We start from the raw sequence: 26,554 nt of genomic DNA, 5'->3' as shown, positions 1-26,554 counted from the left end.
ATTCACTCTGTCAGACAAAATCTTTACACCCAAGTGCAGTCAGTAAATTGAAAAGTGCATGTCTGCAAGGGGAAGTCAGAATTGTATTTGAAGACAATTGCATCTTGTTTGTTAGTTCTCGAGCACTTGTGCGTCACTAATCGAGCACAGCTTGGCCCAGTACTCGATGAGGCTTGAAGCTTTCAATGTCTGATAATCACTAAAACAGCACCAGATCTCACTCTGTGTCAAGGGGTGGCACACATTTGCTTATTTCTAGGCAGATGCATGTCTTTCTTTCACATTGGAGTTCCCAATACTTTCTGGTCTTACGTAAAAGTATACAGCTTAGTACAATGCATGTATGGTATACGTAAGGCTGCTTTGTTCTTTAAACCGAATCAACAAGAAGCAGCGACTTCCGTTTTTGCAAACCTTACCCTACTTCCTAACCATTCCTTGATCAAACGTGTGTAAAATGAATCTGTGGTTGTTGTATTCTTTCACAGGTAGACATCGGTGACGGTGTATACGATGAAAAGGGCCTGCTGAAGAGGCTGTGCCTGGATGCTAACAACTCAGGCTTTCACTTCGCGGAGGGCCTCCTTAAAGTTCCTTTTTCAATCGATGTTGAAGGGAGGTCCTTCTTTGGGCGGCTGTCAAATGCCTTCCACAGAAGGATCCGTTGGATTCCAAGAAGGTCAAAACCATAGTAGGTATGTGTGTCACAAAGAAGCATCTTAATATTCTTTGTGCAGTTTTCAACAAAACTTTCATGGCAATTTCAGTGCTATCTTAAGGTATACTCCTTTCTTTCCTGCTGAAATAGCTATTAACCTGATTATAATAGCATACTATAATGCAAGCTTTGCCAGCATAACTAGAAAATTGTCATTACTGTTGGCATATATATTTATGTGATAGAGGCCCTGGTCATATGAATGCACTGATAATATAATATCCTGTCTTGTGGAAAGCTAACATGTTTAGTAACAAGCTCACTTTGACAATGTCTGCCTGCACAGCCAAGGCATTTTCTAATCTTGCTGTAAGACGTCCGTAATGCCTGTTCGACTGCTTACATTTTGCTTGTATCATTTCGTGGTTCCTAAGTGCAACACAAATGTCAACTCTTCTATGTACCTGTGCCCAAGCAAAGCTGCAGCACAGTTATGACTGGCACCTTGCCTTTCCTAAGATAATTCACACATGAAACTTCCATGTACTGGTCACAATACGAATATCGAAGTTTATTAAACTGAAGTTCATTTACAGCTTTTCTTTGTAGACGATAATTGGTATGATAGAGTTTATGTGTCGTGCATCTGTTGGTGTTATGCACATCCATCACGCTCCCAGCTTTAATGCACTAATTCAGTCATTTCATGCATTTTTAGGACTTTGCACAAAACAGGTGGAAATGTTTAGAGCTCACAGGGTTGAGAGCTTGTCTCTTGTGCACTTCCATTTTAAGAAACAGATGCATGGTGTGTTGCATTGTCACTGTAGCAAAACTAATATATTGCATTTTTTCTTCTCTTTTCTAGACTACACAACGCAACATTTCAGCCTACTTCCAGGGCAGCTGGAGAACTCGTCCTCCTTACTAGCCCGGGGATATTAAATGGATGTGTTCAAGCACAAATGGAAACCTGTCTTCTGTTGCATGCCACACCTAGCCACTTGGCAATCACTATTCGCCACAGACAGATAGTTGACAGGATGTTACTAGCAAGTCGTTAGGGTATATAAAGGTGGTTAATAAACAGTCGCTGCACAGTTTTTAGGAAGCAAATAAAATTTTATTCAGAGATAATCAAAGCTTATTTTTGCAATATATAATTGCAAAAGTAATTACCTCTGAATAAAATTTTTATGTACTTCCTAAAAACTGTGAAGCGACTATTTATTAACCACCTTTATACATCCTAACGACTTCCTAGTAACAGCCTGTCAACTATCTGTGGCGAATAGTCGACAGGATGTTACTAGCAAGTTGTTAGGATGTATAAAGGTGGTCAATAAATAGTCGCTTGACAGTTGACACTTTCTAACGACGTAAGATAATAAATAGTCGGTAAGAATTCTGTCGACATTTTATAGCTATACTTTCAATTCAATATCGGTGGCCAATAGTCGGTAGGAGGTTACTAGGAAGTTAGGCAGTCTAATGACGGTTTATAGAATGTCGATAGGTTCTAGTAACATTTGTCTAAAGACGGTTTATAAAATGTTACTAAAATTTTTTGTAAGGGAATGATGGGAAGTGCAGGTTTCGGATTCGCATTCTGTTGACTAGTGAATAGTCTACAAGTATTTTTTGGCAGTTTCGGTTTCGCTCCAAGCGCAATTGCTATAACCTGCAGTGGGACAGTGCAACGCAAAGCTCTCTGCCTTTGTTATGTTGCTCGAAGTGGCGATAGCGTGATATGCCAGCGGCTGGGACGATGTTTGTGTCGCGGTGTGGTGTTGAAGCCCTGACGAGAAAGCGGCGGCAGCGTAAACGATGAAAGAACATGTTTTGAGCGTTTGGACTTTCGTTTGCTAAGTGTGTTAGGTTGGCGCTGTAGCGTAACATGCTTTATGAAACTTCAGAATATTAAAAAGAAGGCACTACTGATACAAGACATAGACAATTGTACTTCTAGTGGTTTGACAATCAAATTTTGTTGAGGGTTTCGTTATGCATTGCTCGTTTATGTGCTCATTGAAATGCGTGTTTTAGGACTTTGAGAACACAAACTTACTTGTGGTAGGAAAGGTTGCTGCTTCTTGGCTGTAGTCTAGTGTCGCAAAATGGGTAAATGCAAAGCCACACCATAACGCTTCGCAGGCGGCACGTCAATACAAAATAGCATGAAGCATATTCGTAGGAGGCCACTAGCGTCTTAGTTTGCACTGCACCATATCTGCTTAAAAGTACTTGAAGACTTTCAGCAACCGTGACAGCCGACGCAACCTTTCGAAAGAACGAGATAGTTCACAAGTGCTTGCCGTCTGCGAGAAAAGATTCGCGTTTGCAGCGAGCAGACGCCGCAACAGACGACACTTGTGGCATTCGTCACAAGGGCGCAACGCTTCCTCACAATGCAACATTCTGGTTTCCATAAATACTTGACGAGTATTTTCATATAAGTACATGCACTGTTGTTATTGCTGTTGCAAAAATAAATAAATAATTATTCTCTGGCGTTAAATCGGGAACAGAATCGCATTAGAATGCCTACCCTGATGTGTCCTGGTTATAAACCATAGTAAACCGTGCTTCCATCTCAAAGTCATACAAAGTTTATGTAGCGTGTTGTACATTATATACCATACTGCAGAAATAAAATTAGATTTTAGGCGATAATATTTAAGTATAAGTTTGTTTACGGCGCCGAAAGCAAACCCCACTAGTTCAAAGATCGAAGTCGATCCGAAGCCTGTATTGCAACTCATTTTCACGTAATTTCAGGCAGCGCTCATGAGTGTCCCCGTAGACAGTAACGCCACGTTTCACTCTAGGTTATTTATTTAGAAACTGTATGGCCCGGGCGAACAGCTCGGGCGCGCTCTCTTCGGCGTTACCCACGTCTTCCGCTCAAACCAGACGGCAAGCAGATGACACGGACGTTCGCTTCAGCAGGCACGCTGTAATGTTGTGTTTGGGCACCCTTACAAGCCAAACACCAACAGTTCTTGTTGGTGTATATTAGAGGACCGTAATGCTAAAAGAGCTGCTACGCGGAAAGGCACTTCTTCAGAATTTGCTAGCGTAAGATGGGACGCAAGTGTTTCGTTGGAAACTGAAAAACCAAGACAACTCTTGGAGGGAAAATGTGAGCATAGACAAAGCTCCGAATGACCTTGACAATCTGCAGCCAAGGGGTGCGGTGATTCCTGGGGACGGCTGCCAGCTCACATGGACAGATTACGTCTGTGACAAGCGCTTCACGAGCAACATGAAGATACGCGATAAATACTACGGTGAGTTTAGAGTTGAAGTAATCCTGGACTACCCAAAAAGAAGCTGTACTGCGTCCAGAGGCTGTTCCATGCTGTTCAGAGGCTGTTCCATGCTGTCCAGAGGCTTTTCCCTGTTTTATTCTGTCTCCAGCATATTTGACATCCCCGAACAAAAAGCAGACTCACCGGGAAGCATCATCAAATATCAGTCATGCTACCGTTAAAAGATCAAGAATGAGCGTATACGACAAGCCAGGAACATCAACGGCGGGGAACGTCAGCGATGTTCACAGAGCGTGTCAAGCCCGTGAGCTTGACAAAAATGTGCCTGGTAACGTGTTGTAAGTAATTGAAGGCATGTTTGCGTTCGACGAGTAGCAGCAGCGCATACAGCCATCCGGTCAAAGTCATCGTGTGGGTGAAACAACATGGCCGCGTACAACCGCAAGCTACAGGTTACCAATCATAGCAGTCAGCCAAAGGAATGTATTTACGTTTGACTGTGCTCAAGTGGTTGAGGCCTAGCCCCGATCGCTCTCCAGGCTACCAGCGCTGAAGAGGCGCGCGTGACTGCCCTACCCTCAGTAGAACTTGTGCCAGGCGCGCCGGGGCCGAACGCACGCAACACGCGCGACCGGTTGTGTTGGCAAGCGAACCGGTGGTGATTTCTTCCAAGGCCGCCAGGTATAGCCAGCATGATAGTGGCTCCGCGTGCTTGTAGCCTTTTCTGGTCACCGCAAGCAGCTGAGTTTCCATTCCTAAATGTTTTTGCTCCGTGGTCCCATGCAAGCATTTCCCTTATACAAACTGTTGTGCGTCAAGAACTAGCAAGCGCAGGATTATAGACGCCTTTCCTAGCGAACAGGCCTGACTACCACCCGCCCGGGACAACTGAATTATACAAACACCTAACCGTTCATCGTCGTTATCAGAATTCCGCAGAATGGCACACTTCTGACGACAGGCCCATCTGCTTGTGGTGTGGACGCATTGGACACATTTTCCGCATTGTTGCAGCCATCGGAACATGCACTATTGGCCAAGCTATTCAACCATCCAATGTCCATGTGGTAGTTTCCGCGTTCCGGCACACAGTGATGACGACAGCGCTCCGGCATCATTGCCAGCATGATCAAACCACTGCCCTTCGCCAGCTAGACACCTGCCTAGCTCACCTCGTCGTCGTCGCTCATTGGAAAACTGACGGGGGGCAGCTGCGAAAGGTCAGCCAGCCACAATGACCAGACCCGAACTTCCTCTGCTCACACTACTTGGAGATCACATTCTCATCAATGTATATGTAGACGACATACCTCTCACCTCACTGATTGGCACCAGCACCCACATATTGTTCATAGAGTGAAACATCCGTAAACGTCAGAAGAAAGTTCTTACCCCTGATCCAATCGCTGTAGCCCGCGTAGCCGATGGTGCGCCTCCGGCTGTTGCAGGGTTGTGTACCACCCGTGTCACTGTTCACGAACGCCACACTTCAGATTTGTTTTAGATCATAGATCAGTGCCCACATGTAATAATCTTAGGATTTGACATTCTCTTGGTACATTCGGTTTTAATTGACTGCTCTGCAGGAGTTATCCTGCATGCCTTACCTCATGCCGTTGAACCTTCTGATCCTGTGCCGATTCTGCTGTGGTTGACCGAGTACATTCGTGTACCACATCTAGCCGTGACGCACACTGACTTCTCTCCTGATCCCCCTGTTGACGACGGCGAATACATCTTGTCGGACAAAACTACCATCCTCTTTTCGCAGAAGGTCATCTTCCCGTACTCGTTTATCAGTATAAAGGGAAAGGCCACATGTCTCGCTTTTGCGAATTTCGGTCTATGCCCTAAAGTCATACCCCGGGGTATTCTCTTGCAACCCTAGCTCCAGCCTCAGACAATCATGCTCCGTGTTACTGAGCCTACTGCACCGCCTTTTGATGCTATTGATTCGAAGCCCACGATGTTGGATGACATAACGAAGATGATCGCCACTGACCTTCCAGCCAAACACGTGCACGTGCTTCGGGGCGTGCTCATTTGTACCAGGAGATTTCTGACCTCAACGAACGACCATTGGGCCAAACAACACTTGTAAAGCATCGGTTTCTCACTGGCTATGCCAAACCAATACACCAACGTCCCTATTTGGTCTCCTTCGCTGAGCGCCAAGTTATGCAAAAAAAGTTGACAAAATACTTGCCCGTGATATTGATACGTAGGAAGTCGCTGACGAAAAGCTATATACAAGTATGTTTACGCGGAAATACGCTGCACTTGGCCAAGAGGCAACCGCCCGCGCTAGCCTCTTAATCGTCGTTGTCGTCTTCTCCCTGCTCCGTGTTACTGAGCCTGCTGCACCGCCTTTTGATGCTATTGATTCGAAGTCCAGGATGTTGGATGACATAACGAAGATGATCGCCACTGACCTTCCAGCCAAACACGTGCACGTGCTTCGGGGCGTGCTCATTTGTACCAGGAGATTTCTGACCTCAACGAACGACCATTGGGCCAAACAACACTTGTAAAGCATCGGTTTCTCACTGGCTATGCCAAACCAATACACCAACGTCCCTATTTGGTCCCCTTCGCTGAGCGCCAAGTTATGCAAAAAAAGTTGACAAAATACTTGCCCGTGATATTGATACGTAGGAAGTCGCTGACGAAAAGCTATATACAAGTATGTTTACACGGAAATACGCTGCACTTGGCCAAGAGGCAACCGCCCGCGCTAGCCTCTTAATCGTCGTCGTCGTCTTCTCCCTGCTCCCCTCTTCGTCATCGCAAATACTGTTCCGTAGCACTACCCACGGCAGCAAAAGCACCGTCCCGGAGCGAATAAACGCCGGACTCAGAAGCAGTGTACAAGGCCTTGAGCCTACTGCTGTGCACGATATCACTAAATGCCAGAGAATAGGACGATGTTGAACTCACAGCAGCAATTTGGTACGTCACAGGCGTCAATGGCGCACCACGCGGTAGGGCCCTGTGTATCGCGAAAGGAGCTTCTCTGAAAGCCCGACACGACGAGAGGGTGACCACAGGAGCGCGAGCGCACTAGGCAAAACCTCTACATAACGGTGCCAGGCGTTGCACTGACGCTGCTTAGTGGTTTGTGAGGCCGTCAGTCGAGTACGGGCAAGCTGGCGTGCATGTTCGGCGAGGGCGATAGTGTGCGCGCATACTCGCTTGCTGAGATCGCAGCAGGAGGAAGTGCCTTGTCAAGGGGCAAGGTCGGTTCGCGACCGTAAAGTAGGAAAAATGGAGAAAATCCGACGGGATCGTGCCGAGAAGAATTGTAAGCAAATGTGAAGTGAGGAAGGGCAATGTCCCAGTCGTGGTGGCCCTTCGAAATAGACTTGGACAGCATATCGGTAAGAGTAAGGTTTACCCGCTCTGTCAAGCCATTGGCTGGATGATGGTATGAGGTGGTCAGCGTGTGTTGAGTGGTGCAGGAACGCACAATGTTGGCGATAACTTTCGTGAGGAAGTTACGACCACGGTCAGTAAGCAACTGCCGCAGGGCGCCATGAAACAAACAATGTCGCGCGAGAGAAAGTCCGTGACGTCAGCGGCGCAACTGGTAGAAAGAGCCCGCGTGATAGCGTACAGGGTGGCGGAATCAGTTGCGACGGCTACCCATTTGTTCCCTGAGGATGGCGCGGGAAAGAGACCGATGAGATCTATTCCAACAGGCAAGAATGGTTACACAGGGACGGTGATGGGTTGGAGATGAGCGGCAGGTAGCACCTGAGGTGTTTTCCGTCGCTGGCAGGGACCACAGGCAGCAACATAGCGTCGGAGGGAGCGAGCGAGACCAGGCTAATAGAAGCGGTGGCGGACGCGGTCGTACGTGCGGCGTACCCCAAGATGTCCTGCACTGTGTGCGTCATGCATCTCAAAGAGCACAGTCTGTCGTAGATGTTTTGGCACGACAAGAAGATCAGATCTGTCAGGGAGGAAGTTCCTTCGGTACAGAATGCCGCCCTGGAGGACATATCAGCGAACGGATTTGTCGCTAGGTGTAGAGCGCAGATGCTCCATGACTACTCCCAGCAATAGGTCTCGCTACTGCTCATCGGCGACGTTAGCGAAGGCAGACACCGAGAAAATTCCGTTGGCTGTACTACTGTCGGAGTCTTCAGGCTCGTCTACCGGGCAGCGAAACAAGCAATCAGGGTCCTTGTGTAGTTGGCCAGATTTGTGGGTGATGAAATACAAATATTCTTCGAGGCATAAGGCTCAGCGACCAAGTCTTTCTGTCCGATCTTTCAGTGAGCATAACCAGCAAAGCGCGTGATGGTCTGTGACAACGGAAAGTGGTACCACTTAGTCGCAATATGGTGTCCAGAAGCGCAGCCGTGAACTCAGATCCTCTGTCTGTTATGACCACTGCGGGAGCGCCATGCCTTAGGACGATGGCTTCGATGAAATATCGCGCTGCTTCGGCTGCTGTTCCACGTTGCATAGCACCTGTTTCGGCGTATCGAGTAAGGTGATCTGTGACGACGATTATCCATCTATTTCCGGCAGTAGACAGTGGAAACGAACCTAACAGGTCCATGCTAACTTGTTCGAACGGCGCTTGCGGCATCTGGACAGGATGCAGCAGTCGAGCTGGCTTGGCGGGTAGGGCTTTGCGGCACTGTTAATCTAGGCATGTCTGTATGCAACGTTTCACCATCGACGCAAGTCTGGGCCAATAGTACTTTAGCCTAATTCTTGCCAATGTGCGGGTGTAACCCAAGTGACCAGCGGTCGGCTCATTGTGAGAGGCATTTAGGACTTCGTCGCGAAGAGATGCGGGAATGACGAGTAGGTAGCTGCTGCCACTAGTCTCAAAGGTCTTTGTATAGAGAACATCGTGGCGCACGCAAAACGAAGGCAACCCTATCGCGAATAACCTCGGCACGCTGCCTGTTTTTCTCTCCAAGTAATCGAAAAGAGGAACCATTTCTGCAGCCTCGCGTTGGTGGCGTGAAACGGCGACAGTATCTAGCACACCTACAAAAACCGCGGGTATATTCGTCGTGTACTGCAGTTTCAATAGGAAAGCGAGAAAGGCAGCCGGCGTCGGTGTGTCGCTTCCCCGATTTGTAGACAATCGTGAAGTCGAACTCTTGGAGCTGAAGACTTCAGCGCGCAAGTCGACCAGCTAGATCTTTTAAATTAGTCAGCCAGCAAAGTGCATGGTGATCACTGACAACGGTGAAACACCGATCATACAAATATGGCCGAAATTTCACGGCGTCGCGCACCAGTGCGAGGTATTCTTTTTCTGTAGTGGAGTAGTTAGCCTCCGTCCTTGATAGCCTACTGCTGGCGTAAGCAATCACTGTTTCGGTGCTGTCCTGCCGCTGTGCAAGCTCTACGCCAAGGGCGACATTACTAGCGGCGGTATGAAGAATCTAGGAGTGCCGTCATCAAAGTGTACGAGCACGGGAGGCGTCTGCAGCCATTGCCGTAGGTCGTGAAATGCCCGTTCCTGGTCTTCGCCCTACATGAAGGGGACATCTTCTCCGGTGAGATGTGTTAATGGCCATGCGATGCGTGAAAATTCCATAATAACGCGTCGGTAGTAGGCGCAAAGACCCAGAAAACGTCGAATGGCTTTTTTTTATCTGATGGCGTTGGGAAATTAGCAACAGCAGAGATTGTATCAAAGCCGAAACGGCACTTTTCAGGTTCTAAAGTTAGACCAGCTGAGCTTATTGCTCGAAAGGCCGTCTTTAGTCTCCGTAAGTGTTCCTCGAATGTGACGGAGAAAACAATCACGTCGTTGAGGTACACCAGACAAGTTTGGCATTTGAGGCCTGAGAGTACCGTGTGCATTAGTCGTTGAAATGTTGCTGGCGCAGAACACAAACGGAAGGGGAGCACCTGAAATTCATAAAGTCCGTGGGGCGCCACAAAAGCGGTCTTCTCACGGTCTTTTTCATCAACTTATATTTCCCAGTAGCCGCTTTTCAAGTCCATCGACGAAATGCAACGTGCGTTTCGTAGCCTGTCCAGTGAATCGTCAATACGCGGTAACGGATAAACGTCTTTTTTTTGATCAGGTTGAGTTTTCGATAGTCGACGCATAAGCGCAGGCTACCGTTCTTTTTCACCAATACGATAGGCGTTGCCCAAGGAGTCTTAGATGGCCGAATAACCCCGTCCTCAAACACCGTTGTCACTTGAGTTTGTATCGCCTCCCGCTTTTTCGGTGCTACACGATAAGGATTCTGCCGAATTGGTCCGGCGTGGGCTTCGGTGACAATACGGTGTTTAGTGAGCGGCGTCTGGCTCACTAGTGACGTGGATGAAAAGCGGCTCTTAAACTCATCGATGAGCTCAAGAAGGCTGTTGCGTTTGACAGGCGACAAAGTGGGACTGATATGAAACACAGGGGCAGGCATAGCCACAGTGGACGTCGTGTGCTCCATTGAGAGGCAGTCTTGTGTTGAGGTAAATTCGTCAAAGTAAGCAACAGCCGTACCTTTAACAATGTGCCGACGTTCCCTGGTAAAATTCGTCAGTAGGAGTTCAGCACGTCGGTCGCGTACGTTAATTACGGCCCTGACCAAGGAAACATCTCCAGTCAGTACCAGTGCGTCGATGTGTTCGGCGATGGTGGTCCCGGTGTTCAAGTTGTCGCAGATAACAGGTACGAGGAAACAGCTTTGCGGTGGAAGCGTGATGTCGTCGTCGGTGATACGTAAGCGGGGTCGATGGTGTTCCGCTGGGTCGACGTCGTCTGAGCTCGTAGCAAATGTCACGATGATGTTACGGACATTCATCACTGCACCGTACTTTCTCAAGAAATCCATCCCCAGTATAAGTTTCTTGCAGCACTCAAAGAGAATGACGAGGGTGGCGACGAAGGTTGCACCGGCCATTACTATTCTGGCTGCGCATTTTCCAATGGCCGTTAGCAACTAGCCGCAGGCAGTTCTGATGTTGGGCCTATTCCACGACGTCTTGACTTTCCTCAGCCTGTCGGCCAGCTTTTGACTTATTATTGAAAAATGGGAACCAGTATCGACAAGTGCGGCCACTTTGTGGCCGTCAATGCAAACGGCAAGATCGGCCTGACAGCGTCGGTTACAGGGGGTGTGGCTGGAGTCGTCGGAGTTTTAGGGTTGTCGGTCGTCGCTGATGGGGGCTCTTGCAAAGTTAGCCGGTTTGCAACCTCACCCTTGGAGGTCGCTGCCTTTAATTTCCCCGACGCAAGCTAGGGGACCCGCCCATAGAGGCGTCAGGAAAATTGTGACGGATTGGTGGGGCGTAACGAGCCGGAGAAGGGGAACGCGATCGAGGCGTCGCTGAATCTTCCGGCCGAAACTTTGTAGTATTTTCGTCGCAGGTACGTGCAGCATCAACTACAGTGTAGTTGCAGTAGGGAAACCTTGGATACCCAGCTGCGCGGTAGTGGCACATGCGGTAAACATGTCTTGCTTCGCTGCAATGAATGCATAGCGGCCGGCGGTCAGCGGTGCGCCACAAATCGGTCTTTCGAATCGGGTAGCCGGAAGGGGATTCGCCGTAAAACCGAGGCGCAGCGATCGGCTGGCGGCGATACGGCATAGCTGGTGGCGGCTGTGACTGTCGAAAATAGGGCGTCCGGGGTGGCGGTGATGGCTGCGTCGTAGTGGTTGACGGTGTCAGCAGCATTGAATTGGCGGGAGGTGGACGACAGACAGCTTCCGCGTAGGTTAATTGTCGCGGCACCGCTTGCCGGTCGGGCGACGAAAAGGCCTGTCGAACTTCCTCTCGAATGATATCAGCGACAGAAGCCACCGCTGGTGCCATAGGAGAAATACCGAGCTGCCGGATCTCCTCTCGCACTATCTCTCGGATGACTTCACGCAGAGAAGCGCCGCAGCTCTCAAGTAGAATTGAAGCATTCACCGGTAACTTCTTCCGACCATATTGGCAGTACCGTTGCTGTAGTGCCCGTTCTATAGCGGTAGCCTCCTTGGTAAATTCTGCCACTGTCGTCGGTGGGTTCCTCACGAGTCCGGCAAACAGTTCTTCCTTCGCTCCGCGCAAGGGATAGCGTAACTTCTTTTCTTCGGCAATCTCTGGGTCTGCTCTGCGGAAAAGGCGGGTCATATCTTCTGCAAATATGGCTATGCTTTGGTTTGGTTTTGGAATACGGGAATCGAGCAGGCGCTACGCGTTGTCTCTTCTGTCGCTACTAGTGAATGTGTCTAGCAGCTGGGTGCGAAAGGCATCCCATGTGGTCAAACTTCTCTCCCGGTTCACAAACCACGTTCGCGCACTGTCTTGAAGCGCAAAATAGACATTAGCTAGCTTTTGCTGGGAGCGCCAGTCATTCTATCTGGCGACACGCTCAAATTGCTCCAGCCAATCTTGGGCATCTTCAAAAGCGTCACCATGGATACTTTCTGAGAAGTTAGGATTATGTAGCGTCAGCTGCGATGGAGTTGCAGTAGCCATGGCTGAAGTAGGTAGACGAGTTCCTGCAGGGTCCTGCAAAGGGTTGAGCTCGGGCGTCAGGCCTAGCACGAGGCGACTGTACCGGCGAAGAGGAGTTTCGATGAAGGCAGGTGATTCCGTGTTCGGTGTATGTGATGGGGTGCCGAGCATGGAGCAATCCTACCCAGCACCTCCACCAGTGTCACAGCCTAGTAGGAGACGGCAAAGCCGGTGTCGAGGACTGTAAAAGCACTTTATCAGCGCAGTCAACGAGACGCCGTTGTCGTCTCTGTTTTTCTACTCGCGCGCTACTTCAGCGTCGTTTTCATTGCCTGGCACATAACCGCGGCGACCATAGAGGATGCGGCAATATGGGGAAGCTATCTGTTTAGAGAGCTGAATTCTTGGGCCCTCGTACGCACTTCAGAAAAACGTTTCGTCATTTTTTTAGTTTATCGAATCCAAGCGATACCCTTGACCCTTCCGACTTGTCATTTACTGCAGAACGCCATAATTTAGCATGTGTATCGCATACTTTCTTAGAGAAATGCTCTGGTAGTGAAATCTGGGTGTATTTCAGCTTGAAGCACTTCGATCATATCTTGTTTTTCTCGGCGAAGTTAAATAACCTGATTATAACGGGGCGTGTCCTTTCGCGTTGTATTGCGCCGATCCTGTAAGTCATTCTATTAAGTTAATTTCTATTCCCAGGATCTTCTTAAATTACTGTGTCGCACTTTTGCTTCAAGTGTTTTAACATCTTCATCACAGCTCTCACTTAGTGAATTACTAGGTTATTCTGTCTACTCCTATTTTCAAAATCTTCGACCTTCTATGCCGCAAGTTCGAATTGCGTCATGGTAAATTTACAAGATTCCTCGCATTGAAATAACTTCTCTTCGCATTCTTTCCACACTCCTTTTTCACTCTCAATAACTGTCATTCTTTCCTGCAAATCTGTAACTATTGTGACCACGTGCTTGATATTTGAAGACAGTTGTTTCAGTGTTTTGTTCATTAGCTTTGTTCTCTTAGAATGCGTTTTATAGTTCCCGCTGCAAACATTCATCCGATGCAGAGTCAGGGCCTGCACTGTGTTCCACGCCTCCGGATGTTAGTAACATTAAGCGGACACCATTAAAAGAACCCCGCAATATAACAACGCAACATTGCGGACTTGGGAGCACCGTCAATGTTACATCGTTGTCACTAATTGAAGAGATGAAATGTTTGTTACTAACCTGTGTGATCATAAAAAAATGATCAACATCTGGGCTCGTTCGCTGCTTCCAAGTCAAATGAAGGGCACGTCGAAAGAGGTGCTGCTTTTATCTGAGTGCCATAATATCTCCGTCGACGCCACCGTGCTCGTCATGTGGTCCCAGTGCAGTGAACGTGGTATAGATTCTTGCGGCGTGTTTGGTCCGATGAAGCCAGCAGGGCAGGCAGCCGTAGGTAGCAGCATACGGGCTTGATGCAGCGCATGCTCAGACCTCACGTTGACGAATCTGGTCCTCGACAACACAATTTGTCCGATCAGAAAAAAAAATGGCCAGCACCCGTGCTCGTTCGGTGCTTCCAAGCATGAGTTGCCAGTATGACTTCTTTTTTAGATGCGTGATTGTAATCAAGAGGAATGCTCTGCACTGCCGCCACCTAGCCACTCTGCGGGGAGGCCCGAGCTCGAGATCTCCTGGGTTGTTATCGTTGAAGAACGCTGCGAACGCTCCCTGCTGCACTTGTGCCGTGTCCGTTGCTCGCTTTAGAAGATATATGAACACTTTTAAACATCTGCAAGTGGCTGACGTACAATAGAAACATGCATCTTTTGGCACAAATATATAAAAATTGCTTAAGGTTGCAGCGTGTAATGCGCTGCAAATAGCTAAATGAAGAAATCCTCGTTTAGCGATAAATGTTCGCAGCGGAAAAAAAGCAACCTAAGATTTTTATTACATTAAATACAAGTCCATTTCTGCTGTTGGTGGGATAGCACGAAAGCTGTGTATCGTCTTATTTTTCTCTCCTTTCAGACTCGTCACACGTTAAGTAGCATCAGGGAAAAACAAGACCAACTGGTACGTAAAAAAAGAACAGGAGAACCGGCGATCAAAAGTAATTGGTGAATCACGGCTCTTTTATTCTACAACCTTTAGTGTCCTAGGATAATGGTGTAGTGAAAAAAAAAACAAAATACAGATGAAAGTTCGTCTAGGAAATGCCGTGTGGCTATAGCAGGTTATTTAGTTATGCAACCAAACAGCGCGTGTCAGTAATGAGGTGCACAGCCTGACAAAGAAAGAATGCGCGTGTACTGTTTTTGTTAACTTCCTTTTTACTCAATAATTGATCCTGTTTAGCCAGTGTACATTGAACAATGAAGTTGTGTGGTGATATTCTGAAATATGCAAAACCTCGTAGTAATCTGACTCCCTGAAAAGGGCTAACACAAGATGTAAGTAATGGCTAAATCCACAGTAAGGCAAATAGCTTGAGCTAGATGTGATGTAATGTTATCGGTTCTTTTACATAGATAAATTTTTACTAACCGAGGCTTGTTCACCATTGTAAAATATTTATTAAAAGGCAAGCTCTCAGTTGCTCTTCGCTTCAATTCTAAATTTATATTTCCTGCGAGGTGATTACGTAATATGGAGGGTTACCGTGACGGCGTTCACTCAGAAATATGCGATAATATGAATTGCTTGCGTGCGCGTGTGCATTCGTGTGTGTGTTTGTGTGCGTGCGCGATTTTTGTCAGTATTTGTATGTGTGTGTCTAGATAGATTTCATTTCCCTTTGGGTGTTTCGAAGCTGGGTATGCAAGCATACAATTCCTATGCCCTACAAATAGGCCGCGGCCTCCAGCTCCAGCAAGCAAAAGACGCCGGCCTTTTTCATCATATTGGGGCAATGTTACACAATTGTAACTCTTGATATATCAGGTACAGCGTTGTGGCTGAAGTGCCCGTTCTTCAAAAAGAATGCAGCACATCTCTCGTTCAACTGTAGCGCATTGCCTGGTTTGCTGAGGAACTATTCGCGTGAGCGAATTTGCCATTGCCAGTAGGACACAATGTTGCCGAAACGTTATCAATATGTGCCGAAATGTCCGTGCGTGACGTTGCCCACACGCTGCTTATGTCCTCATTATTGGTTTTCACACAACGTTGGGCAGCATTCAGTTATGGCAGCATTCAGCATGACATTCACGACATTAGCGTTACATCAATGCCCCGTCCTGACGATGTAATGTGGAGGTTCCTTAATGTACCTTGAGCTTTCAGGCAACATGTGCTTATAACATTCAAGCAACACCCAAATGGCATTGCAGACAATTTATAGCCAGGGATACGAGCAGTGGAGTCAAGATGACACGGTTGACGAGAAGGCAGATTCTTGTAATTGGATTTGCTTGACAGTCTGCCCATTCTAGCAGTTTTACTGTGCCGTTTCGTAATACATAGGCAAAAAAATTTATAACCAAAATTGGTGGTCAGCCATCTTAACCACTCTGATTCATTCTGCATATATATATATATATATATATATATATATATATATATATATATATATATATATATATATATTGCAACGAAGAAGAGTAGCCGCTTGCGCCACAGCACCATCGCTACCGGCATGAGCTCGTGGTTGCTGTCTTTCGCCGAACGCTTGTGACAGCTACCCGTTTGCGCCCGTTGCTAATAAATCTCTTAGCAAGTGGTGGACGTGCTGGGTTTCGGCCACCCTGGAACTTCGGAGTCGCACTCTAGCCCCCATCATGCCCGACGACGCACTCACTCCTCCAGCTCCTCCAACGGCGCTGGCCACCTTGGTTTGTGCCGGTGCCTTGCGTCAGCGAGATCCCCCTATCTTCTCCGGCACAGATGACAACGACGTTGAAGATTGGATCTCGTCTTATGAGCGAGTGAGTGCCCATAACCAGTGGGACGACGTTACCAAGTTGCGAAACGTCGCATTTTATCTTACGGACGTTGCGAGACTATGGTGTCTCAACCATGAAGCCGACCTCACTTCGTGGTTGGTCTTCAAGACCAACTTTACCCAAGTTTTCGGTCGGCCTGCAGTGAGAAAGCTTCATGCAGAACAACGTTTGCGCACACGATCCCAAGAGACCGGAGAAAACTTCACGAGCTACATTGAGGACATTGTCGACCTTTGCAAACGGGTGAATGCGTTGATGTCAGAGGAGGAGAAGATCAAAGATATAATGAAGGGTATTCAGGACGACGCATTTCAAATGGTATTATCGAAGAGTCCTCACACTGTCGCTGAAGTGATAGAATTGTGCCAGAGTTACGACGAGTTGCGCAGGCAACGGCTTCACACCCGCCGTCCCACCCCGCCCGCCGACTCTCTATCAAGCCTTGGAGTCGACGACAACCATGCTGCTCTCTTCGTAAAAATCCAGGAATTCGTTCACGCAGAGGTCGCCCGCCAGCTATCGTTGATATCTTCTGTCCAGGAACCACCCCTGCTTTGCATCCTACGATCCGCGACTTCATTCAGGAACAAGTCTCTCAAGCCGTTCCTCCAGCCGTTGAGCAGCCACCAGTCACGGCTCCTCTCACTTACGCTGAAGCAGTTTCCCGATCTCGTCCACAAGCGCCCCTGCCGCCCTCTATGCATCGACCACCGACATTTTTGCCGCCATCTATGCCGCTTTACGACCGCCGGCATTTTCCTCCTATGCCGCTGCCCGACCGACAGCATTTTCCGAATCCTCAACCGCGACTCGGACCTTACCCCCACCAGTGGCGCACCTTCGATGACCGCCCAATATGTTTTGCTTGCGGTGGTGCTGGTCACGTGGCGCGCCATTGTCGTCGTGGCATGCTTGCTCTTCAGAACATCCGGCGAGCGCCACCTTTCCCCGCTCCGTTTTCCTCGTCCCCTTCCAGCCTTCCTACCTCTTCCTTTTCCGCTGACCGCCCAACCGCCTCTACTCGCCGCTTACCATCTCCCTGTCGTCGCTCGCTTTCTCCGATGCGGCGTCGTCCCGTGTCCACCGAGCAGGAAAACTGATGGCCGCAGTTCCCGAGGCACGAACTGCGTCCACGTCGCAATGCCCAAGTCCTCGTCCCTCTCCAGCCAACGTCATCGAAGTCTCTGTCGATGGAATCGCCGCCCTGGCACTTGTAGATACAGGAGCCGCCGTATCCGTAATTTCCGCCGAACCCTGCCGCACACTATGAAAGGTTTTGACGCCTCTCTCCGACTTCTCCCTTCGAACCGCGAACGATCAAAATATAACGCCTCTCGCTGCCTGTACTGCTCGCGTCTTCATTCAAGGTCTACTGTATACCGCCGAATTCGTCGTGCTGCCCACTTGTTCCCATGACATCATATTAGGCTGGGACTTCCTTGCAAATAATAACGCCGTTATTGACTGTTGTCACGCCGAACTCGAACTTTCTGCGCTTCCCGACGTCGAGGCTATCGAAAGCGACCCTTCCAGTGTTAAACTGTTTGTTTTCGAAGACAATTCCGTCCCTCCACGCTCTTCCCTGCTTGTGCCTGTGTCGTGCGCCGCTATTTTTGATGCCACTGTTCTCTTTACGCCCTCTGAGCTGTTCATTCGCCGCCGATGTTCTCCGCTGCCCTTTGCTCTCCTTACTCTTCGCAGTGGCGTCACGAAAATGGTCGTCGACAATCCCACAGCCTGCCCTTTAGCTTTATCTCATGGTGAATTCCTAGGCCTTGTTCAACCAGTCGACACCTTTTGCATCTTTGACGCTCCTGCTGTTTCTACTTCTGCGGGCCTTGGCGCACTTACTTGTGACTCAGCGGTTGATCAGTCACTCCTCGACGCTTTCCACTGCTCCATCGACGATGGCACGTCATCATCAGAACGAAGCCAGCTTATTGCTCTCCTGCAGAGGTTCAGCGCTTCTTTCGACAGCCATGCTTCCCGTTTGGGCCGCACATCGACCGTTTTTCACCAGATAGATACCGGCAATCATGCACCTTTACGGCAGAGCCCTTACCGAGTTTTCGCCTCTGAGCGCCGTGTCATTGACCACCAGGTTGCTGACATGCTCACGCGTGGCGTTGTGCAGCCTTCCAACAGTCCCTGGGCATCACCGATCGTCCTCGTTAAGAAAAAGGATGGCTCTATTCGATTCTGCGTCGACTACCGACGTCTGAACAAGATAACGCGCAAGGACGTTTACCCGTTACCACGCATTGACGACGCCCTCGACTGTTTGCAGGGAGCTGAGTTCTTCTCTTCGCTGGATTTACGTTCCGGATACTGGCAAGTCCCCTTGGCACCATCTGATCGACCTAAAACAGCATTTGTAACACCTGACGGATTGTACGAATTCATCGTAATGCCTTTCGGCCTGTGCAACGCTCCAGCCACTTTTGAGAGAATGATAGATAATATTTTACGCGGCCTCTAATGGAACACATGTTTATGCTGCCTGGATGCCGTAGTTGTCTTTTCCGCTGATTTCCGAACCCATCTCACCCGTCTCGAGCAAGTTCTCAAATGCCTTACTGACGCGGGACTTCAACTTAACTTTAAAGATGTCGTTTCGGCGCCCGAAAGCTCACTTTTCTTGGCCATGTTGTATCACGAGAGGGCGTCCTTCCGGATCCAGCCAAGCTCCGCGCTGTCACCGACTTTCCGCAACCAAAGAAGTTAAAGGAGCTTCAAAGTTTCCTAGGTTTATGCTCATACTTCCGACGTTTCATTCGAAATTTCGCTTCCATAAGTGCATCCCTGACAGCCCTTCTAAGTGGCGACAAAGAACTTTCCGCTTGGTCGCCCGCCTGTGATGACGCCTTCACGAAATTACGCCGCCTGCTAACCTCGCCACCTATCGTCCGCCACTTCGATCCTGCAGCGCCCACAGAGGTCCACACCGATGCCAGCGGCGTCGGTCTTGGCGCCGTACTCGCACAACGAAAAGCGGTCTTTGATGAATATGTCGTTGCCTACGCGAGCCGAACTCTGACAAAGGCCGAGGCTAATTACTCTGTTACAGAGAAAGAGTGTTTAGCCATTATTTGGGCCCTTGGAAAATTCCGTCCTTATTTGTATGGTCACCCTTTCGATGTCGTCACTGACCATCACGCCCTTTGTTGGCTGTCTACCCTTAAGGACCCATCTGGCCGACTTGCTCGCTGGGCCCTTAAGCTACAGGAGTACGATATCCGCGTCCTCTACCGTTCCGGCTGCAAACACACGGACGCTGACGCCCTTTCTCGCTCACCGGTCTCCGCTGACTGCGCTTGCCTATCCGCCCTTGAGCCCACAGTTCCATGTCATGCACTGCGCAATATGCCGTCGGAGCAGCGCAAGGATCCCTGGATCAGTGCTCTCATCAGCATCATTTCTGATCCATCCACCTCTTCCCCATCTCGCGCTCTTCGCCGCCAGGCTACCCACTTCTGCATTCGTGACGGCCTTCTTTATCGTCGTAATTACCTCTCTGACGGTCGCAAGTGGCTTCTCGTGGTACCCCGCCATCTCCGTGACCTTATCTGTGACGCTTTCCACGCAGACCCTCAGTGCGCACATGCCGGCCTCTTCAAGACCTATGCTCGACTACGCATCCGATATTATTGGCGCGGCATGTATAACTACGTCAGAAAGTTCATTCGCTCCTGCGCTCAGTGCCAACGCCGAAAATTACCTCCCGGACAAGTCTACCCGTCACAACCCCTTCCCTGCCCTCGTCGGCATTTTGATCGTGTTGGTATAGACATCTACGGACCGCTACCCTCCACTCCAGCAGGCAACCGCTGGATTATTGTTGCAGTGGATCACTTGACCCGCTATGCTGAAACAGCTGCTCTGCCGACTGTCACCGCCCGCAACGTTGCCTCGTTTCTATTACGACATTTCGTTCTTCGCCACGCTGCCCCTCGCGAACTCCTGAGCGATAGAGGCCGCGCCTTTCTTTCCGATGCTTTGAAGGCACTACTCGACGAATGCCGAATCATTCACCGCACCAGTACAGCGTACCATCCGCAAACTAACGGCATGACCGAGCGCTTCAACCGTACTCTTGGCGATATGCTCTCCATGTACGTCGCCTCTGATCATTCGAACTGGGACGAAGTTCTCCCTTTCGTGACGTATGCGTACAATACTGCGACCCAAGCAACTACTGGTTTTTCCCCTTACTTTCTCCTATACGGACGAGAACCTTCTACAACTCTCGATACCATTCTATCATATACACCTGACGCGTCCGAAAGTACTCCGCTATCTGAAGCTGCTCGTCATGCCGAGGAATGCCGCCAGCTTGCCCGCCCTTTTTTCACCGAGGACCAGTGGCAGCAGCAATCCCGTCAACCTGCCGGCCGTTCTGCACCAACTTTTTTGCCTGGCTCTCTCGTATGGCTTCGGGTACCCGCTACTACAGCCGGCTTCTCCTCAAAACTTGTCGCAAAGTACCTAGGACCCTACCGCGTTCTCGAGCAAACGTCCTCCGTTAATTACATCGTAGAGCCCCTCACGCCATCGACGGACCTACGCCATCGCGGCCGCGAACTTGTCCACGTCTCTCGCCTTAAGCCGCACGACGACCCAATAGTAGTTTCTTCGCCTTAAGCCGCCAGGATGGCGCCTTTTTCTGCGGAGGGCGATTGTAACGAAGAAGAGTAGCCGCCTGCGCCACAGCACCATCGCTACCGGCATGAGATCGTGGTTGCTGTCTTTCGCCGTACGCTTGTGACAGCTACCCGTTCGCGCCCGTTGCTACTAAATCTCTTAGCAATATATATATATATATATATATATATATATATATATATATATATATATATATATATATATATATATATATATTGACACGTGTACTTATCTTTATCGGGCGACCACGTTTGGCCGCCTAACAAATGTTATCGTGCAGCGCACGACGCGCCTGCATGTAAAAGAAGTTTCTGGAATGTTATCGATGGTTCCCTCCACTGTCTTTCACCGCAATTTGTGTAATCTGATTGCATGTATGCGCGACGCGAATAGTGCAGAACTTTGTGGAAGGCACGCGGGTCCCATCGGTTAATCTGGAACATTCCACGACTGATCTATAAAAGCCGACGCGCTTGACCCGCTGATCAGATTTACGACGATCGCCGACTGTGTTCGCCGCTCTCGTTGTGCTTTAAGTGTAGCCTGTTTTGTGGGCACAGGTTCGCCCAATAAAAGCTAGTTTTTCTTTTCACAGTACTGCTACTGTGTTCTTTGACCTCACGACCACGTGACATCTGGTGGAGGTGCTTGTGCGTTCATGTACCGAACGCCCCCGCAAAGCCGCGATCCAAGCCCGAAGCCCGAGGACAAAACCAACGTCGCCCAAGACCTGCGGGCTAGCCGCCGACTGCAAGGACTGCCCCCAGAGCACGGACTTCTACCTGAGACGAGCAGGAAGATTGCCACCAAGTCCACCCCAATGGCAGCCCCAGCATCCCCCGTCGTGCTGCAGCAGCTCAGGGAGCCTCCGACGTTCCGCGGTTCAACATTCGAGGACCCGGAAACCTGGCTAGAGATGTATGAGAGAGTCGCTGCGTTTAACAACTTGAACAGCGACGACAAACTGCGACATGTCTTCTTCGCATTAGAAGACGCGGCCAGGACGTGGTTCGAGAACCGAGAAGCCACCTTAACGACCTGGGAACTTTTCCGTAGCGGCTTCGTGCAGACATTCGCAAGCGTCGTACGCCGAGAACGAGCCCAAGCGGTATTAGAAACCCGGGTGCAACTACCAAACGAGACCACAGCGATTTTTACCGAAGAAATGAGCCGCTTATTCCGCCACGCCGACCCGGAAATGTCCGAGGAGAAGAAAGTCCGCCTACTGATGGGTGGTGTAAAGGAGGAACTTTTCGCCAGAATGGTACGGAGCCCACCGCAGACCGTCGAGGAGTTTCTTCGCGAAGCCACCAGCATCGAGAAGACACTGGAAATGCGGAACCGGCAATTCAACCGCCGCTCTATCTCGACAAACTACGCCGGAGTTCAGTCACTGGCCACCGACGACCTGCGCGAGACTATAAGAGCGGTCATGCGGGAGGAGCTGCAAAAGCTGTCGTCGATTGCCAACGCCGTACGTGAGGAGGTCCAACAACAACTCGGAGTAGCCCCTGAATTGCCGCAACCTCAGTCGCAAGCGATGACATACGCCGCTGTAGCCCGCCGTCACGTACCCCCTCCGCGTCCACGCCAGGGCCCAGTGACGACACAGTTCCGTCGTCCACCACCACCCCCGCCGCCAGCACGCCAAGCCATCCCCTCACGCGGCGTTCCAAGGAAGACTAACGTTTGGCGCGCCCCCGACCACCGTCCGCTTTGCTATCACTGCGGAGAAGCCGGGCACATCTACCGCCGATGCCCATACCGGGATATGGGACTCCGAGGGTTCGCCGTTAACGCGCCGCGACCACAAATTGGCGAACGACCTCGCGATATCGCCGACTACCTCGCCGCCACTCAGTGGAACCCTCGACGACCATCCCGTTCGCCGTCACCAGGCCGCTACCTGTCACCGCAGCGCCGACCATACACCGGCCCAGCCCGGGGCCGCTCTGCGAGCCCATATCCGGAAAACTAAAAGCAGCAACCGATGGAGGTGCGGTTGCTGTTCGTCGAACTGACGAAGATCCTCCACCGCCGACGAAGACGACGAAGAAACCATCTCGACGACATAATAACGACACGCCGCCGTCCCGACGAAGTCAGGCAGCCAAGACTACACCGACGAAAGACGACTTGACGACGCACCGTTCCAGCTTTAGTTCCACACGACGCAGCCGTGATCTGACGCCAAGACGTAACTGCAACGCCAGACAAAGAACCACCGACCTCGACGTGCTTCTCGACGGCCAGGCAGTTACCGCCTTAGTGGACACAGGGGCTGATTACTCCGTCATGAGTGGACACATCACCGCCCAGTTGAAGAAGGTTAAGACTGCATGGGAAGGCCCTCAAATCCGAACCGCTGGAGGATACCTCATTACGCCGACTGGAGTCTGCGCAGCAAGAATTACCGTTCATGACCGGACTTACCCTGCCACCTTCGTTATCCTCCAACAGCGTTCACGAGACGTCATTCTCGGCACGGACTTCCTGAACCAACACGGTGCAATCATCGACCTGAAGTCGAAGTCAATAACGCTGTCGGAAGAACAAGCGATACCGCCGGAGAGCCCTCGTAGTCACCACGGCTTGAGGGTGCTCGAAAATCAAGTGAGCGTCCCGCCTCGCTCCAGCATTGTCATTTCGGTCGGTACCGAAACACCCGTTGACGTTGAAGGGGTCATCGAAGGCGACCAACGTCTACTGCTCGACCGAGAAATTTGCGTCGCAAGAGGGATCGCTCGACTGCACGGAGGAAACACGAAGGTGTTGCTGACAAACTTTAGCCAGGAGTTCAAGCACATCAACAAGGGCACGACGATCGCATACATGGAGGAAATTCGGCAAACCAGCGATGCGTTTGTCCTCTCGGATTCTGTCGCATCTACCCCGACGACCGTAGTTCCCGAGCCAGACTTCAACATAAATCCAAGTCTCCCCGTGATTAAGCAGCAACAGCTCAGAAGTCTGCTTCGACGACACAAAGACTGCTTTTCGACGTCATCAAGGATTCGACAAACACCAGTCGCAAAGCATCGCATAATAACCGAAGAGTGCGCTCGACCACTACGCCAGAGCCCTTACAGAGTTTCGACGCGAGAACGCCAAGCTATAAGACACCAAGTCGACGAAATGCTGCGCGACGACATCATCCAGCCGTCGAAAAGCCCGTGGGCCTCCCCTGTTGTCCTGATGAAGAAAAAGGACGGAACCCTACGTTTCTGCGTCGATTATCGTCGATTGAACAAAATCACGAAGAAAGACGTGTACCCCCTCCCACGGATAGACGACGCATTGGATCGGCTCTGCAATGCTAAATACTTCTCATCGATGGACCTCAAGTCTGGCTACTGGCAAATAGAAGTCGACGAAAGGGATCGCTAAAAGACCGCCTTCATCACTCCAGACGGCCTCTACGAGTTCAAGGTTATGCCATTCGGACTGTGCTCGGCGCCTGCAACGTTCCAGCGCGTCATGGACACGGTATTAGCAGGATTGAAGTGGCAGACCTGTCTCGTTTACTTGGATGACGTCGTCGTCTTCGCCGGAAATTTCGACAATCACCTCAAGCGGCTTGCGACAGTACTAGAAGCCATCATGTCGTCAGGGCTTACTTTGAAGCCGGAAAAATGCCGCTTCGCTTACGATGAGCTTCTGTTCCTAGGCCACGTAATCAGCAAATCTGGTGTCCGTCCAGACCCGCAAAAGACAGCTGCAATCGCACAATTCCCGCAACCCATCAACAAGAAGGCAGTGCGTAGATTCCTTGGCATGTGTGCCTACTACAGGCGCTTTGTCAATGACTTTTCACGCATCGCCGAGCCGTTGACACGTCTAACTAAATGTGATGTTGAGTTCAAGTGGGAAACGCCGCAGGCCGATGCATTTGAAGAACTCAAACGGCGCATGCAGTCGCCGCCGGTACTTCGCACTTCGACGAGTACGTCGATACAGAAATCTATACTGACGCCAGTAGCCTAGGCCTCGGTGCCGTTCTAGTCCAGAGGAGAAACGGAGTCGAACAGGTGATAGCTTACGCTAGCCGGTCGCTGTCAAAAGCGGAAGGCAACTATTCTACGACCGATAAGGAATGCCACGCCATCGTTTGGGCTACAGCTAAATTTCGCCCTTATCTTTATGGCAGGCCATTCAAAGTCGTCAGTGACCATCACGCGTTGTGTTGGCTAGCGAATATAAAGGATCCTTCAGGACGACTAGCACGGTGGAGCCTCAGACTACAAGAATACGACATCACTGTCACCTACAAGTCCGGTGGCAGCGGTGGCGTAGAGGTAGAACACCCGCCTCGCGTGCAAGAGGTCCGTGGTTCGAATCCCGGTGCCGGCAATTTTCCACCGGATTAAAAAAAAAAAAAAAAATCCGCGTGTTGATAAAATTGCACAAACAGGCCTGGAGTGTGGCCTGATCCCGGTGACCAGAACCGGTAGCGCACTCCCTCACCAGAGCAGGATTGGCCACCCTGGTGCAGTACTTGGCCACAACCTCCTATATGAACACAACAATCAAACCCCGGCCCTCAGTCCCCAGCAGCTGCGAAGCTACTGACCACGGCGGCGGTCAGACGTGCGACGCTGCAGAGGGTGCTAAGAATCACTGGCTCCGGACAGGCCGCCATTGGAATATGAACCTGGCAACGTTTAACGCTAGAACGTTATCTAGTGAGGCGAGTCTAGCAGTGCTATTGGAGGAATTAGAGGGCAGTAAATGGGATATAATAGGGCTCAGTGAAGTTAGGAGGCCAAAAGAAGCACATACGGTGCTAAAAAGCGGGCACGTCCTGTGCTACCGCGGCCTAGAGGAAAGAAGAGAACTAGGAGTCGGATTCCTGATTAATAAGAATATAGCTGGTAACATACAGGAATTCTATAGCATTAACGAGAGGGTGGCAGGTCTTGTTGTTAAACTTAATAAGAGGTACAAAATGAAGATTGTACAGGTCTACGCCCCTACATCCAGTCATGATGACCAGGAAGTCGAATGCTTCTATGAAGACGTGGAATCGGCGATGGGTAGAGTGAAAACCAAATACACTATACTAATGGGCGACTTTAATGCCAAGGTAGGCAAGAAGCAGGCTGGAGACAAGGCAGTGGGGGAATATGGCATAGGCACTAGGAATAGCAGGGGGGAGTTATTAGTCGAGTTTGCGGAACAGAATAATATGAGGATAATGAATACTTTCTTCCGCAAGCGGGATAGCCGAAAGTGGACGTGGAGGAGCCCGAACGGCGAGACTAGAAATGAAATAGACTTCATACTCTGCGCTAACCCTGGCATCATACAAGATGTGGACGTGCTCGGCAAGGTGCGCTGCAGTGACCACAGGATGGTAAGAACTCGAATTAGCCTAGACCTGAGGAGGGAACGGAAGAAACTGGTACATAAGAAGCCGATCAATGAGTTAGCGGTAAGAGGGAAAATAGAGGAATTCCAGATCAAGCTACAGAACAGGTATTCGGCTTTAACTCAGGAAGAGGACCTTAGTGTTGAAGCAATGAACGACAATCTTGTGGGCATCATTAAGAAGTGTGCAATGGAAGTCGGTGGTAACTCGATTATGCAGGA

The sequence above is a fragment of the Dermacentor andersoni genome, unplaced genomic scaffold (genome assembly GCF_023375885.2).
Source record: "Dermacentor andersoni unplaced genomic scaffold, qqDerAnde1_hic_scaffold ctg00000039.1, whole genome shotgun sequence".
NCBI classification, from domain to species: Eukaryota; Metazoa; Arthropoda; class Arachnida; order Ixodida; family Ixodidae; genus Dermacentor; species Dermacentor andersoni.
Note: the sequence above shows the minus strand (reverse complement) of the source record.